Genomic DNA, 5,484 nt, shown 5'->3' with positions numbered 1-5,484 from the left:
AAGCTGATCATCAGATAAAGAGAAGCGCCCCTCCAACATTTTTCGTTGGGCATCTAGCTTCTCATGAAGTGATTCTAGAGACGTACAAAAATATGAAAAATCAAACCTAGAAGATCCCGTGTCATATGCAAAAGAATGCCTAGCAGGCTCCATAAAACTAGAAGGTTGCGGGTGTCCAGATGACGAGGGCTCATGATGTGGCTCAGTGTCTCCAGGTATAGAAGGGTTATCCTCAAAATCTAACTCATAAATTACCCAATTAGCCGGGTTACGAATAGTAGTTCGTTCAGGAAAAGGAAGGGGTAAAGGAGAACCACTCCTCCTAGGAAACGCGAAACCATTCTCATCCCGAACGATCATTTTCATAGCAAGACATGCATCAATGTCAATCATGTCATTACCATGAATTATTTCCAACCCAGCAACATCAAGATTTAAATTATAAGCTATTCGGGTAATCAAACCACCAAAAACAATTGATCCCGATGATGCCCTAGCAGATCTTAATAAGGTTTGAACAAAATGAAAACCAGAATCAAATTCAACCTTATAAAGCATAGCCCATAAAGCATAAAGCTCTATCTTTTTAACCACCCCATCACTCTCTCCCCTACCAAAAATAGTTTTACTCATGACTCTATGTAGATACCTAAAGATGGGGTTTTGTATATGGGATGCCTTAGCTCTTGAAGGCTCATAAGGTTGATCTAACCCAGTTATTGCATTCCAAAAATGATTCCAATTAAACCCTGGATCAAACCTACGAGGGCTACCGGTGGTTAATCCAAAACAAGAATTAAAGTCACTAAATGCCCATAGAAATTCTTGATTCATTAGCCTAAATGAGATTTTTCCAAAATAATCATCTTCATTAGTAAAATGGACATCCAATGAACTTAAAAATTCCAAAACAAGACGAGGATATGTAGGCAAATGTGTGTACATAATATCACTCCAATCCAAAAACCCAATCATCAAATCTACATCTTCCCTAATTCCAAGCATATCAAGAACAGTTGGGTCCATATATCTAGTACACACTATCTTTCTATTGACAAGAATTACAAATCTAGTTACTTGATCATCATTTCTAAACACAATATTGAATTCATTGTCATTACCTTCGTTGCGTGAAGTCCTTTTGCCTTTGCCCTTCAATGGTTGTTTTCCTTTGTCCCTTGATGGCTCCTTCTCTTTGTCTCCACTGGATCCACCACCTCCTTTGCGAAGTTTCTTCAAAATGTTGGACATCTTAATGAGTTTAGATAGGGGAAGAATTATCTAGGGTTGGAAAAATGGAACTCAAAGAACAAAACTTGAAAGAGCAAAGATCTTAGGTTAGGAGAATAAAAAGTCCAAGTCTTAGAGAGGAGGAGAATCGGATCTAAGAGATCTTGAGAGATTAGAGAGGAGTTTTTAAGAGATTGGGAGAGAAAGAGATGTTTTGGAGAGTTAGGGGTGTGCGGAACACGGCCAAGATCTGGCCGTGTAAGGTAGAAAGAAGACTTAAATAACTCTCCTACACGGGCCGTGCAGATCCACACAGCCTCCCCCTCTTCCTTCTCTGGATTCTTTGCACGGCCGTGTCTGGGACACGGCCTCTCCATCTTTCTTCTCGGGAGATCCTACACGGCCGTGTCTGGATGACACGGCCCAAGCACTTCCCTTCTCTGCAACCTTTGCCTGGCCGTGTATAGCACACGGCCGGGCTCTGTTTTGCACCTAACCTGAAAACAAAATCAAAAGAATGCATCAAACTAAAAGAAATTAAAATACAAATCAAAACTAACTAAAAGAACCATTGGGTTGCCTCCCAAGAAGCGCTTGTTTAAGGTCTTTAGCTCGACCAAACTTGATCATTCACTTCTTTTCCTCGCCCTTGGAGGACAGATATACTTTTCATTTTTGTTGGGAGATCTTCTCCCAACATCTTCCACCACATTGTCTCCTTCGTTTGGTGGCCTTCCATGAGGATGGAAATTCCATTCCTCAAGTTTATAAATGCTTGTCCTGCTACAAGCATTTAGAAGAGACGAGACATGGTTAGAGATATTAGATAAATCATATTCCAACATTTCCTTACTAATTACCAAAGAAAGCTTATGATTTTTGACATCAATTATAGCTCCAGCTATAGCAAGGAAAGGTCTTCCTAATATGATAGGAATCCTGGGGTCCTCTTCCATGTCCAACACGACAAAATCTGTGGGAATAACATTCCCATCCACCTCTACTGGCACATCTTCTATAATACCCAAAGGGTACCTGCAGGAATGATCGGCAAGTTGAAGTGCCATAGTAGTAAGTTTAATGTTTTTGAGACCTAATTTATTACAAATTGAATAGGGAATGAGGCTAACACTTGCCCCCAAATCACAAAAAGCTTTTTCAAAAAAATCTTTTCCTATGTTGCAAGGAATATAAAAGCACCCTGGGTCCTTTAGTTTTGGGGAAGTGTTCTTCTCCAAAATAGCACTACATTCCTCACTAAGCGCAATTGTCTCAACCTCTCCTCTTCTTCTCTTGTTTGACATGAGATCCTTCAGGAATTTGGCAAATCTAGGCATTTGAAGAATAGCATCAATAAGAGGTACCTCTACACAAATTTCCTTAACTTTTTCTAAAAACTTGCCAAATTCTTCATCTTTCTTGAGCATTGTAAGTCTCTGAGGAAAAGGGACAGCTTTGCTCTGATGGTTCAGTGGAAGAGTCTCTTCAACCTCAATGGTACTCTCCTCATTAGCTTGAATTCGATTTGGTATAGGAGGAGAGAGCTCTTCTTCTTTTTGTATCCCTTTTGGAGCAGTCACTTGGGAGTCTCCCAAGGTCCGTCCGCTCCTAAGCTCAATTCTATTGCAATGCTCCATAGGATTCACATCAGGTTTTCCTGGAAGTTGTCCTGGTGCTCTGGATGATGAGGAAGCTAGTTGGGCAATTTGACTATCCTGGATCTTTTGATGCTTTTCAGAATTATCCATTCTCTGAATGAGCTTTGCTAAATCTTGCTTCATTTCATTCTGACTTGAGATAATTTCTTCAAGCATCTTTTCAATATTTGACTTTGGTAAGCCTTGAGAAGATAGATGTTGAAAATTTTGTTGCCCAGCTTGAAAATTTGGTCTTGCCCCCATAGATGGTCCTTGATCTTGATTATTTCTGTAAGAAAAATTGGGATGGCTCTTCCATCAAGGGTTATAAGTATTTGAGTATGGGTTGTTCTGCCTTTGATTGTAACTCACGATTGCATCACATTGTTCCAGTTGATTGATTTGTGCAGTGATAGCTCCCAATGGACATGAGTCATTTGAGTGCTCTGAACTCCCACATACTTCACAAGATGCACTAATAGCATTGACCATATTAGCACTAGTCCCCATATTCTCAAATTTTTTTGTAAGAGCGTCCAATTTTGCAGACAAAAGAGTGACTGCATCTACATCAAACTTCCCTGATGCTTTAATTGTTGGGTTTACAGAAGAATAGCCACCACTTCTTTCATTTGCCCATTGATGATGATTTTGTGCTACACTGTCAATAATTTCTTCAGCTTCATCTAAACTTTTATTCATAAGTGCCCCTCCAGCAGCTGAATCAAGGGACACTTTGGTATGATAGTTGATACCATTATAAAAAGTCTGCAACACTAACCATCTTTCCAACCCATGATGTGGGCATTGTCTGAGCATACTATTATATCTATCCCATGCTTCAAAAAGAGATTCTGAGTCAGTTTGCTTGAAGCTTGCAATTAAATTCCTCATATGAGCTGTTTTGCTTGGTGGATAGAATTTATCAAGAAACTGTTGCTCACACTACTCCCAAGTGGTGATGCTATTAGGGGCCAAAGAATTCAGCCATTGCTTTGCCCTATCTCTTAAAGAAAACCCAAATAATAATAATCTAACTGCTTCTGAAGGAACTCCATTCATTTTCATGGTACCACATATTTCATAAAAGACCTCTAAGTGTTGATTGGGGTCTTCATGAGGTCCTCCACCAAATTGGTTCTGCTGCACCATAGATATAATTACGGGTTTGATCTCAAAGTTATTAGCTTCCACTAAAGGTCTTGAAATACTAGATCGAAAACCTCTTGCATAAGGTGCTGCATAATCCTTGAGTGGTCTATTCGCCATGTTCAAATGTTCCTGTTCATCAATTTGCCTTTGCAGAATTCTTCTTTTATGGAAAGTTCTGTCAATCTCAGGGTCAAAAGGAAAGAATTCCCCTGCAAAGTTAGATCTTCGCATACACAAGAACAAGATAGCAAATGACAATTCAACAGAAAAAGAAAAAAAATAAAAGAATCAAAAATGCAGAATTGAATTTGTACAAAAAGAATTAACAAGAAGTAAAAGTTATACAAGAAAGTAAAAACAGAAATCTAATGATTAGTTACAACTATGCAATATGAAAGGAAAACAAATGTTATGTTTAGTCTAACTCAATTGATAATTCCTAATGTTATAGCGCAGTCCCCGGCAACGACGCCAAAAACTTGTTACGCTCCGCAAGTGTACGGAAATGTCGCAAGTAATATAAAAGATTATCGTATCCACAGGGACTGGAATTAGCACTAGAAATGTCTCAATGCGAATTAGCTAAACAACTATCCAATCGTTTTAAATGCAAAGTGAAGGTAAACAAATCTAATATTAAAGATCAACAAACAAGAGTTTAGTGTTTTGGGTTATGATAAGGGGAGATTCTAGGAGTTTCGGTTTCTTTGTAAGATTTCTTGAATGTAAATGGTTCACCAATTCTTATCCCTCAATTGCCAAACACTTGTAGAAAGTTGTCGGTTCTCTCTTGCAATAGATAACCGGCTAAGGACTGAGAAATGTATCTAAATATGATCAATTAGACGTGAACCTACGTTGTCCTTACACAGAAGCGCACCTATTACTATGCCTTCCTCGGATATCAACATAGAAGCCCACAACTTATTAACCTATCAAGATACAAGAAACTAATCACAAGATCCATCCTACTCTCTTGAATATTCCTATTTCCTCTTCAAGATTATCTCTCAAACGTCCTTACACGGGCTTGCACCTGTCACGTGGATCCCTCGGATGATCGAGTGAGAGTTTATCTTTACTAAGTCCACAAGAAATCCAAACAATCAATAAAGAAAGAGAATTAAGCACAAGTCACCATTAATCATTCAAGATCTAATTGATACAAGCAAGACAATGTCATTGAAACAAGAAATTGGGAAATCCATAAGAGATTACATCAATCCATCTTACAAATACTCCCTTAATCCTAGAATACAAGATCTACTCCCTGAATCAAGGAAGAATACTCGAAGAAATAAGGATTACAAGCATTTCTTAAATCCCCAATCCAAGAAACCAAGAAAAGGGGGAAAGAGAAAACTTATCTATGAAGAAGCCTCGTCTTCGGATCCAATCCTCTCTCCGGAGTCGAAATCGTCAAGAACTCCCCTCGAATCACCCAGAAATCCTCCCAAGAATGGGA

The 5,484-nt window shown here is 38.8% G+C and overlaps 1 non-coding gene across 1 annotated transcript; it reads left to right on the top strand.

Annotated features, from left to right (window-relative positions):
• The first annotated feature begins 3,657 nt into the window (after positions 1 to 3,657).
• LOC122025937 lies at positions 3,658 to 3,763 on the top strand. The gene has a single exon (XR_006123941.1). It is a non-coding gene; the product is annotated as a small nucleolar RNA R71 (small nucleolar RNA).
• Positions 3,764 to 5,484: the final 1,721 nt, after the last annotated feature.

Source organism: Zingiber officinale, chromosome 9B (assembly GCF_018446385.1).
Source record: "Zingiber officinale cultivar Zhangliang chromosome 9B, Zo_v1.1, whole genome shotgun sequence".
NCBI classification, from domain to species: domain Eukaryota; kingdom Viridiplantae; phylum Streptophyta; class Magnoliopsida; order Zingiberales; family Zingiberaceae; genus Zingiber; species Zingiber officinale.
Note: the sequence above shows the minus strand (reverse complement) of the source record. Positions and strands in the feature narration are given on the sequence as shown.